Source organism: Ostrinia furnacalis, unplaced genomic scaffold, assembly GCF_004193835.3.
Source record: "Ostrinia furnacalis isolate ACB-3 unplaced genomic scaffold, ASM419383v2 OfSCF1453, whole genome shotgun sequence".
In the NCBI taxonomy this organism is placed as follows: domain Eukaryota; kingdom Metazoa; phylum Arthropoda; class Insecta; order Lepidoptera; family Crambidae; genus Ostrinia; species Ostrinia furnacalis.
Window position 1 is genome coordinate 115,245 of NW_021131692.1, and position 12,816 is coordinate 128,060.

Sequence of the window (12,816 nt, forward strand, 5' to 3'; positions counted from 1 at the left end):
AATTACATTTATTATTCAAATTCATAATGTTTGTTTATCTGCATACTAATCATTGCAATATTCTATTTGTTTAATAATATCATTCTAAGAACTTAGCGGCGAGTTTTCTGATTTGATACAGTTTAAAAAAATATTTTGTTTTCAATTAGCTTTGAAGTTTAAAATATCAATTTTTAATCGATTCCCATAAAATACAGGGCTATACCAACTTTCTTCAGTGCTGTAATAAAGGTCAATACACAACACAGTGATAGCAGACAACAGCACAGCACATCGGAGCGTGCAGCGACGCATCACGCAAGAAAGCGCATAATCAGCATAATGATCGCACGCTGCAACGACGTGCGCGCAATCGAGTGTCCACCTCCATCGATTAATGAATCGTAATAGACGCGCAATCGATTTGTAGTGCGTTCACCCTAATTTCACCACAAACATACCTAAGTGTTTAATATCTGATATGTCAATCTTGAGATTATGTCATTATTTAATTGTTTGACACGCCTAATTAGTTTCTGACCATTGGAATTGATCTGGATGTAATGATAACCTTAGTTTCAAAGAACTTAATGAGACTACAAAATCTAAAACCAAATCATTAGCATATCTAATACGTTTCAAACCAGTCAGCGAAAATTGACTTTTATCGACCACCAGTATAAGTTAACATTATTTGAAACTTCACTGGCGAAGGGAAAGTGATGATGATGGAAATGGAAGACAATAGAAAAATATAGCTTTATTAGTAAACCAAAACCAATCTACCACAAGCAATCGGAGAGTGGTAGTAAAGTCTGTCGCACATCGAGGTTGCCACGACAAAGTTCCGCTCTGAATGCCGGCTGACAGTAAGAGAACACGACGCTAGATTTGTTCAACAATGTTCCACATTATTGATATACGTCGTGAATCGATCGTCTGATCCGATTGCATTCGATATGAGACGAAACAGAGCATGTTTGATGAGTATGCGACACACGCAAGCTCGAAGAAGAATCTATTGACGCCGAAAATATTGAATTTTTATGATACCTTTCATTCGGCAGTTATTAGAAAAATGTCGCGTCGTGAATTGTTGAATGAAGCTGCTAATCCTTACTACAGAAAGAGCAAAGCTTTTAAACAAACATAGCCCCAAATCAATACGGCTTTGGGCAAAAGACGTGTCCATCAAAAGTGTATTTAGGGAGGGACACTAAATTCTCCAATCTATGAGGGGTGAGCATTTCGAAAAGAACATTTCGATCAGTATGAATTGTCTGAATCAATAAATCGCACGCAAGCCAAACAGGCAAAAGCAGCCATTTAGTAAAGCATTCGAGCAGACGCCTGGGGTGGCGTCTAATGGACGTGCATTACCACGATTGGTTTAATAAAGCTGGAAAGTTGCAGTAAGTATCACATTCAACCAACCACCACATATTCGTTGCAAATAAAGGACAGAGGATTATTACTTTTGAAAAAATATATTCAAACGTTTCACAATATAATTTAAGATTAAATTGCGTAGGGGAAGTTTAGGGTTCCATTCAATTATTTCTAACAGTAGATTATACAGTTTGCTTATGAAAGCAAATCTATGATTAATTTAAAATCCCGAATGGTTCATCCAAAATAATTATAATGAGGCAGGAAATTAATTTTCCGAAGAGATGAGGGCTTCGATACCATTTTAATGTTAATCTAAGCTTGACCAGCGTTAAAAGTAAAATAAGCATAAACTATTAAGAGTTCCGTGCCCGTGCAAAATACAGGTATCAAAACGGAGTTTAAAATGTGCAGACACGTTAGTCACGTCGTCTGCTGGCGAACGATTCATGGCGCCACGCTGCGACTCGAGCGAAATGCTGATGCGCACCAGAATATACGAGTGTTGCGGTGAAATTCACCGCGGAATTAACCAACAGGTTTAACACAGCGCCAAGCGAACGATTGCTGGGCAGGGCAGGGTTTCTTGGTAAAGTATTAAGGGACATGAGACAATTTATTGATGTAACGAATGGTCTAGAAGGCGATGGTCTCCAACTAGTGCAGACAAGTTAAGAAGGCTGCAAACTTGCAAGTAAATTGCAGGGAAATGCAACCATGCTAATGGACAGCCAAGCTATTACAGAGTTGGACATCTTGATAATTAAGACGGATATGGTATTCAAGCGATAAATTACATGCACATGGGAAATATGGTAAGGATTGCAAAAGGCTTATTTTCAGCCATAGAATAAATTTCATTAAAAGCCAACAGTTTTGATGAAAAGTGGGCTAGATTGTTGATGAAGAAACCATATTTCAGCTGATAACATTTTTAGCGAAGAATAAATCTGGAATTTTGTTGGGGAGCGCGTGTCAGTGGCAAGATCCACCCCATTTCCCAAATAACCTATCTCGGTTCCATTTTCGGAGTGATGCAATTTCAGGAAGCAAAAATGTTTACCAGATAAACATGTTGGCAGAAACGACAAGTGCCATCGTCGGAAATGAAGCAACTTTGAGTAAAATGTAGTTGGATAAGGCTTTTATAAAATTGTAGGTACTATGTAAACTGAAATAAGAATGGTAAAATGCAGACTGTAAAAACTAACAAGTCTATTTTAAAAAAGAAAATTTACAATTTTTTTGTAAAATACCCAAGTAGCAACGTAATATTTGAGGTTGTCAAATTTCAAATAGGTATAGGAATATGATACTGCCAAAAGTTATTCAAAGAAATGTAGTAAGTGCAGTTCACGAGTATTTAGACTAAAATGTTGATTGTTTTATTAATAACAATAACACTAAATTGTCACTAGTGTGATAAAGAATAGTACATTTGATATTTTCTTTCCGCAGAGGAAGGAAAGTGTCAGTGTTTATTAATATGTTTTGACAGTAAGCAATCCGGAAAATACGCCGGGATATATTTTACAAACAAAACATTATCTTCGAAGCGAGGTTTACACATTGATAAGCTCAATCACACAGTGATAAATCAAAGTAGAGATAAAAAAATAGTATCGCGTTCAACTTAACATTGCCTTCGGTCATCAAGTCATTGTTGCTTGAATGTAAAATAACCCGTAACAGCTGACAATCTGGCGAGAAGCCAGGGTCGAGCCACCGTGCCACTGGCAGACTTGCGCATTGCGACTGTAAACATGGCGGTATTGACAACCCGCCTCCACAGGCTGCACGGCAGGAGGAATGCAGATGAAGATCACGAACACACTAACACGTCCGGCAGACCTGTTGGCAGTGACCCATGAGATAATCTCAAGGCCGCAACAGATTAGCCTAGCGTTCAGAACCTAGGGACCAACAGGATATCTAATAATAGCTTGATTGTGTGCATCGTGCTGACTACCCATAACTAAATTGATGTACTGAAACAATTGAAGAATTTGCACGTGACGTCATCCCCTCTAAGACGTTTTGTTATCAAGGATGACGGCATTACGTCAGAATGAGTAATGGAAGCAACTTTCACAATAATAGATTATCATATAACAGCAGCAGCTAATGATAATAGATTAAATTTAGCTTCCGTCGTTAATGGAATGATCCAATAAATCTTGTAAAGAAATTCAGCAAGGTTCGTTCTTAGGACCGCCTCCTTTCCTTTTACATAATCCTCTATATTGTGCATTGTACTGTAACTGCAATGTTCACTCATAGGATCTTGCAGTTCAAAGCTTGATTGTCTCACAAAGACAAAAGCGGTTTTGCATATTGCGTACCTAACTACAAGCGAACACACGACGATATCCAATACATCAAAATTTCCAAACAATACCTCTTTATAAAAGCCTCCTGTTAATATAATAATACTGTAAATACCTATTTACTAAGCCGGAAAACTAAGCACGATCCGAACGTTTGCAGAAAATTCGTGAAAACGGAAGCGGTGATACGTCACTGTTGGAATTTAACTTAAAATGCTAGTAAAACCACTGGGAACACCATTGTTGATATATCACTTCCTGGACAGTCCGACAGTATCCACGAACAGAGGAATTTCTGTCATTAAAAATTAACACAAAGTTTTTCGACGAAATTAACCACTTAAGTTAAGGACGCGAAATTATTTTGCTAAGCGCCACCGGTCTCCTTGCACGAGGAAGGAGGTGGTGGTTTATTTCTTGTTCCGTTTTATTTTTGTTTTAGTTCGATCGGGTGTAGGAACGTGCCCGGGCTACGCCAGCGAGGCGACTGGAAGGATCGACCGTGCCAACCCTAGGGGAGGCTGCGTATTTGCGCGCAGACTCGACTGAAACGTCGACTTCAATCCCTTTTCCGTAAGGTTTAATTTCCATCGAGTCGATTTCCTTCGTCAAACAATTGCCGGTTGATTCGATAACATCATATGGGTCGGGTGATTGGATAAATTTGAGCCGTATGCGCTTCGCATTGGGGTGACTTTAGGTGGAATGTTGATGGCAGAACGAACGTTAGGGATGAGGCGCGGTCGCCGTGAAGTGAATGGGGGTGTAAACGACACAGAGGGCGTTGTTTCCTGCGGAGAGCTGTTACCGGGCGCTTTCATTAAACTCACTTTGTTAGCTCGCCAGTATAGCTGCTAATATGAACACGGCCATCGCTCCGCTGGGCAAATGCAGTCCAGCATTTATGACGAAGCAATTTATAAATGAACCTAACAGTCACTTTAGAAGCTATTGCTAATTGACTTGTTTTGATTTCAATTACTGTGGAAATACCCATTTTTGGCTGAAGCTTATTCTCTTGGAGGTTTTTAGCTGTTTATGCAGTTCTCACGAGTTATCGCTGAACATTATCTGATCATTAAACATGTGTAGGCGTTAGATTGTTGTGCTCGAATCAATAAGCTCAAGGTAATCCAGGTTAGCCTTCTGTTAATTATACTTAGGATAATCAAATCAATTTTTTTTATTTGCGTAACTCCAGGTACATAAGTGGTCTTACATAGAATTGGTAGGTATTTATTAAAATAATTAACAAAGATCCTAGCGATTTTCACAAAAGAGATAAACAATCCGAATGGATTACGTTACACAAAAGGTTCGATTATAAATAATCTACACTAATATTATAAAGAGGAAAACTTTGTTTGTTTGTTTGTTTGTTTGTTTGTTTGTTTAGTTGTAATGGATAGGCTCAAAAACTACTGGACCGATTTTAAAAATTCTTTCACCATTCGAAAGCTACATTACTCACGAGTAACATAGGCTAAATTTTATTTTGGAAAAAAATAGGGTCCTGTAAAATATTTGGGATTTTCATAAGACGTTGAAAAGCGCCATCTATCGTCATTGCTTAAAATCTTCTTGCGCCTGACAAACATTTTTGAGATTCGTAAATATTCATGAAGGCAAAGCTGTCAAACGCCATCTATCGACATCATTAGTAAATTAGTAACTAAATATTACATGTATAGCCTGACCAGGAACATAAAAACCCTGGCATAGAGGCGCGTCAATTGCATTTGATAGTGCAACACTGAGTACAGTCGTACCTGTGTTAAATTAATAGGCTAACTTTATGTATCAGGATTCAGGATTACGGGCTAATTTGATATTTTCATAAATTAACGAAAACATATTATTATAGGTAACCTGGTTTAAATAAATTAAATGAAACCATCAATCGAGTTAGTATGATTTATTTTATTATTCATCAATAATCAAATTCAGAACTTGAATATTCAACTGCAATGTCTGCTCATGAACGCTTCAAACTCGGTACTTCTTTCCCAATTCCATAAAATTCAACACTTAGAAAGTGACAAAATTTTTTAAAATAGGTAGTTGAAACAAACCACAGCTAATTTTCATAGTGGACTGTACTATGCGATAAACATGTCAGTCAATTTGACAACCTTTGTCGGAAACATTATTCAATGAAAATATTGTCCGAACCCTTAGTATTTCTCTTCGACAAACACTTTAACAAATTGTAAACCACTTTTCTTTCACGACCATAAAAAGATTTTAGCAATTTAATTCACAAAATCAATTGCGCACATTTAAAATAAAGTTTGTTTACACTTTGACAGCAATAGACTGACATGCAAGGTGACATGACAATGAAGTTTTCAGTTACTGTTGCCATTAAAAGAAATTAGTACCATTAGTTTTCCGCAACATGGCGAGGGTTTTTATGTTCCTGGTCAGGCTATACTATGAATAGCGCTGTTCGTAAATAATATTGAAATTTAANTATGTATGATAGAGCATCGTCATAATTGGTCTTCAATCTATAAATGATCGAGTACATGCATCAGTCAAGTGTCCAAGTATTAAGTACGCTGGTCACGTAACCACGAAGGAAGCGGTCACCGACGAATACGAATTGCGAAAATATTAAGAACGGAAGACGAAAACTGGACGTCGTGAACTCGTGATGGTAAGAGATATAACTTGTGCAGTTGATGCAGAACCTATCTTTAAAGAATTCGAATTCCTAATGGCATACGAATACGTGAAATAATTCTGTTTATGCCTTTCCTTTTTATGAATTCTTCATATTTTGCTTTGACTACTTAAAGGCAATTAGTGTTGTCCCAGTTGCGAATGGCACGTAATTCACTCAAAATAAATATGGATGATATCGATAAAAAAGGGTATAAAAATATTAACTTTGAACTTTCTTTAAACTTTCTTTTCACGATTTTTCCTGAATCTTTATGCGTGAGACAAAAAGTAGAAATATATTCTACACACGATGTATTTTCGTGCAAGAATTCAGTTCGAATGATTCAGTAGTATGTCTCCAGTTTCCTATCTAAGTTCACGTTGGTGGCGATAACCGTGAACATCCGTACGCTTCCGAATTGAGACGTTTGTCATTATTATGACCGTACGGTGCAGTGGACTCGAAACCAGTGGGGGCATGTTTAAATTCTGGAAGAAATTATTCATGATACGCAAACTTTAAGAACTTGAACGAAGATTATCGGATAAGTAGTTACAGATTTAAGCAACAAGGAATAAACAAAAGGAGGACGTATTGATATCATGATTGCGTTCTACTCGCAGTAAAAAACTGAATAAGTAATATCCTAAGTCCCAAAGATTGGGAGAAATTAAACACGACAAAATAACCACCAACGTAAACTCCGCATAATCGAGTTATCGCCGAAATTATCTTAAAAGTCAAGTTGCCATCTTTAATAATCAAATTTTAGTTCTGAGCTGGGTTATTCAATTATCTTTCCGCCTAACATGTGACCTACCTTCTTATCAAGTATACGAGTCGCCGGTCTATCGAGCAGAATACCCGAAGCCGCATAAAGTTGTATGCACTCGCCCATTTCACGTGAACATTGCACACGTGTAGTATAGTAGTCGTAAAATGGACTTTAAGAATACCGGTGGAAGCTCTAAAATCAAGCTATAATTGTTAAGCTTAATATGCCGATGTATCGATCCGAAGCAAGAATTTCCAGGACGCCCTTAAAGGGAAAGAACTAAGGCTCAATTTCGATACGAATCGAACTTTAAATATTAAAGAGCGAAATTACTTTCATCCAGTCCAGCCAGACACAAAGTGTTTTCAGCAAGGATGATATCATCCATAAAATATACAATTCATAGGATATCTACTTGGAATAGAGGAATTAGTCATATTTTCTGTCAAATCATCCAGAAATAGATTTTTTTCAAATTAACTAAGCCCAACAAGCAAGGCGTGAAAAGCTTAATCAATTCCATGATTTGTTAAAGTCAATCTTAAAGGAGACAGGGATTACACGAAGATTATTGAGGTTCCCTCCCTTCTGATTCTTTCGCCCCGAGTTATTAACGTCAGTGCAGATAACTTCGTTACACATTATTTGACGGGACACTTTCTGAGGGCATTATTTATGAGGTGGGGTCTTGCAGTTTCTAACTTATTCTGTATTCATTGCTTCTAATTTACAGATACAAGCTGCCATGTAACTCATTTTATCGCCGTTTTGTATTCAGTCGGATAAATGCGTCTAGACGTGCTGTTGATTTTGTACAAAACAGTAAATGGTTTGCAAATAGCAATATTAAAGGCCCATAAATGATAAAATACTGAAGTATTATGCCTTAAAAGAGCACGTTAAGACTGACAAGTATTACGTCGCAGACTATTGGTTGGCAAATCAAATGTATCTAGCGCATTGCTTGATTGAATACAAGATGCATATCTATTAGGCCACTCCATTAAATCTACAGGAAGTCCGCGAAATTGTCGGTCAGTTTTAATTCTTGTATTGTATGAACTGATTCATAGACGACATGTTAATTTTAGCAATGGCGATCGGCGATTTAAGTCCATGTTATTCAATAGGTTTGGTCTAAATATTGAAATCAAACTTTTTTTATGCATAAAAAAAGATAAAAAAAAGTAGGTATTTGACCACAATTGCACCTGGTGTTGAGTGGGAGTCTAGGATGGTACATATCTGCCCTGTAAGTGCTTATAACATTTATGAGGATTTCATACTTGAGCGTCATTCTAGAATACGGGCCATAAGGAGAATGCACTAGATTCAATTTCAAGTTTAACATTGACTGAAATTCAATCAAAGCTTGATTCTTCGTTTGAGTATCCTTTCTATCACCTTTTAATCGCTAATACCTTCTGTAGTTTACGAATAAACTTGGCAAATGAATATGAAAAGAGAATAATGTGTATTATGTTATCGATCCTGTCATTAGCACCCCATTCGATATATGGGAACCGTTTGTCGCGGCCTCGTGGCATCGACACGTGAAACAAATCACAATGGGGTCTGAGCAGGAGAGCTAGCACGTGACTCCGGGGATACGGCAAAAGGGTCACGCGTATTTGTTTTATCTTTGGGGAAAATATGACAGCTGAAAGGTCGAATGTTGGGAAAATAATTGAAAATGAAAACAAAAATAAACATTAATAGACAAAACAACCATAAAAATGAGTAAGGCCCAGAACAGACGGTGAAACGCAACTGCAACTTTCTGATAATTTTGATGAATGAAACTGAAAGTTTCAAACTGGTCGCGTCATGTGTGGTTTCTCAACGGACGCTATGGCAGAAACTTAGATGCAACTCAAAGTAACTAGCAGTTGCAGTTTCGTTGCAGTTGCGTTTCACCGTCTGTTCTGGGCCTTAGAGCTAAATTGCGAAAAAGGGTTTACATAGATAAATGAACTTGCGATTCTTGTAACTCAATGGAATTCCATGTCACAAGTTATTTATGACTATACGAAGTTCAAGGCTTCTAGCTACAGCGCACGAAAGAAATATTTACCTCGGCTGTATCCATAAAAGGATCCTATCGCAAGCTTTCGATATCATTACACGCATTACTTGTGCGTCATTTCATCTCCGCTGGTTTAAAGGTAGATGATAAGAATATAGTATAGGGATATAATATTCCCTTTTACTATCCGTGAAGTTATTAAAATTATCTCCAGCGGGGCCGCGGGGTCCCCCCGACCCCGTATATTGCATGTTTTAACACAATCTCGAATTATGAAACCTTTTGTTTCTTCTAAAGACTTTTTACCTGCACAAATTCGTAGTGATGTTAAAGTTTTACAGCCAGATATGAATTCCTGGCTACATGAAAGGGTGCTAATTATGACTTGTTTAAAAAATAGTTACTTAATTGTAACTAAGTATCCGATAATATACCAGTTTGTCACATGAATATGAAAACTGAATTGCAAAAAAATATATTTTTCGTGTTTCCACATGTTTTTCGGAACTGCGTCTTGTATAAATTAAAACTTGTTTATCCTAAGTTAATACATTTTTTTTAGGTTACGAATGTCCATGTAATACGCGTCGTTTGACACATCGCTGCTGATTACGATACGAGCGCTACTTCGCGTGACATCTGTAATGAAATGCGGGCGTGTAAGTTTAGCCAATTAGTCGTGTTTCCGACAGGTTTTAGGTGGAATAAGAAAATATTTAGGGTTCTTAAGATTATATTGTGGTTATTCTTCAGAATAATGTAGCATGTATCTAGAAGAAGCTCGTGGCGATTAATATGGCGGTTGCATATTTGAGACGCGTAAGCAGAAAAAGTGAGCCCTTATAATGACTGTGAGCATTTTAACCTAGCGGGGTTAAAATGCTCACAGTCCTAATGAGCGCATTAGGACATCACATCAACTATGCACCTTATATGTTGTGCACGGACAAGACATTTACCAAGGATGGTTCTGGAGGATTGAGAAACGCCCTAAAACTACGAGATTAACAATTTAAAGACAAAAATGTTTTAAGGTGCTTATAAGCCATAACTCTCGACCTGGGTAACATCAATATTCAATATACACTGGCTATAAAATGCAATGCAAAAATATCATTGCCATAGTTTGAATACCAGACGTCGGCGTCCCGAGTTCCAAACCCGAGTCGAATGCACCAAAAACCATAAAATTCACGCGCCAAGGGAAAATGTTTCCACTAGTGTGCGTGAGTCGGGATCGAACCCCATGCCTTGCCCGTATTGATCCACCCACACAGACCGAGACAGCTGCTTTATCACATAGGCAGTAGAGTCGAATATAGCTTAAGAAATAAACTCTGGAGTTGTAGAAACATAGGTTCCCGTGGTTTCCAGGATGCGTTTTGGGCGTTTAATGACGCTTAGTTTTGTTCCCTTTTGCTTTTAATAACTTTTGACGCTAACGGAAAGGGCAAGTCTACCTTTCTGCCAAAAGTTACTCCTATTAATTATTGTAGGATTTTGTTTAGTTAAATGTTAAAAACCTCTAATTGCATTGTGTTACGACCTGGCCTGAGGATGATTCACAAATAAAATGGTAAATGGGAATAGGCATTAAAGTTCCTAGAATTAAAATTACCCGCATGTTTAACTAAACCTGCTTGTAATTTACGTTTCTCTCATTAGATTACAATGACACTGTTGTTAAAATAAATTGGCTTGGTGAATTATTAGTCTTTTTAGAGTAGGCGCACACCGTTGATTTTTCGTCGGCCGATAGTTTAGTCGGGCAGTTGATCAGTATGGGCATGTATGGGAGTGCGCACACTACGCCGATTCGATTTGGCCGATTCTTCATACAATTTAAAATCGGGCACAACTATCGGCCAACTAAAAATCAACGATGTGCGCCTACTCTTATAGAGATAGCTGGTCTATGAATAAAATATGGATTTGACGCAGAACGTCATATTATTTGGCATACGTCTACGGTTTTGTACTACTCTAGAAAGTTACGCCCGTATTCACAAACATTACTATGAGGTCTCACAGTGCGCTTGGACGCACAGGGTCACACACGAACCAATCACAGAGCTCTATTTGACGCTGTGCGTTCGATTTGGTGCTTCACTTAAGTAAGCATCGTTTGTGAATACGGGCGTTAGGCATTTATCGAAGCGATTACTAAATTGAATACCCAACTACTAGAGATATAAGAATCTTACCTTTTAAACGAAAACTCTGCGTGGGTTCCATTTGATCTTCGCCGGGATAACTTGAAGCGCAGACGACACCTCCCTTGAGAGTTACCTAGAGGAAAATTATATTTCATTTTACTAGGTAAAAATGGGCCGGTATTTTGAAAAGGAGACGCTCAAATATTTGTATAAAAACAAATTGCTAATAATCTTTTTAAAACAAAAAAAAACCTATGAACCTATTCCAAGAGGTTTGATCAGAAAACGCTTCTAAGCTAGGTATTTAGGTCGTCCTCCAGCTTGGTATAGTGACGACTTGTGAAAGGTCACAAGTCGTCACTTGGAGTAAGTTTAATGCGACAAACCGAGGACAGGGTGAAATGGGGAGTTTTGAAGGCAAGACCTATGTCTAGCAGTCGACAGCTGCAACCTGATCCAGGGTCTAAAAAAATGAAGCCAAGCTGAGTGCTGCCCTAGAAGGGTGAGTTGCGTCATAGGGACATTGACGAAGAGTTAAAGAACGTGTAGACGGGACTATTCTTACTTCTCTTTCCCACCGCTGCAACTCCTGTGTAGCCAGGTTCTACAGCTTGACCGCCAATAAAAACCCAACCAGTGAAGGTCAAGTTTGTCCCGGAGGAAAGTTAAACTGCCATTGGACCCGCAACGAAATTAATCAGAAGAACATTAGAAAGAGTTCGAAGTTAAGCTTCGACTTCCTGATCCAGGGCCTAAAACATTGAAGTCCAGCCAAGTGTAGCCTTAGAAGGGGAGTCGTGTCATAGGGACATGGACGAATAATTAAAAGAATTTGTAGTGAAAAAATGAGGCGCAAGTGCAACTTGTCAGAGGAGACACGATCCCCTTCCTCTCTCCCTTCGTTCAGTCAGTTTATAACCGTTCGTTATGGCCATGGGAAAGTGCCTCCACTTGTTGATGATGACCCTGAGTCTTCCCATTTACGGTGATAAGTTGGAATCGATTAGTAGGGAATTTAGTGCAAGAACCCCTCCACTTTGGTATGATGATGATGATTGGTATAGAAGGCTCATTTTTGCAACAGTAGTTTTTTGGGTGCTCCTGAGTGGATTTCCGTCGGTAGCCATCGGGAGCCCCCCTGTGGTAGCAGGGGGAGGGGGAACGGCAAGTTCTCTTCTGCCGCGCTTCACCTATACCAAAGTGGAGGGGTCTCCATACAAATCGTTCGTTGGTTTAGCCGAAAGACGTCCACTGCTGGACAAAGGCCTCCCCCAAGGATTTCCACAAAGACCGGTCTTGCGCCGCTCGCATCCAGGCGCCTCCCGCCATACAAATCATTGCACTAAATTCCCTACTGGATCCCACAAATCATTAGTATAGTAAGTACTTACTGGTTTATTTGCCAGGGAGGGGGCGGGGAGCGGGGCGCGCTCACCGAGCTGCGCCTACGCCGTCGGCCCCCGCCTGCGGACAACAGAATTAAATTCGTTAGTAGT

General features: G+C 38.7%; 1 protein-coding gene across 1 annotated transcript in view; it reads right to left on the reverse strand.

Moving 5' to 3' along the window:
* Positions 1-4,169, reverse strand: part of LOC114352794 (adenomatous polyposis coli protein) — a 46,146-nt gene extending 41,977 nt beyond the window's left edge. Inside the window, 1 exon segment of the mRNA XM_028304526.1 lies at positions 3,767-4,169. The gene's annotated coding sequence lies outside the window, so the exon portion shown is untranslated.
* Positions 4,170-12,816: the final 8,647 nt, after the last annotated feature.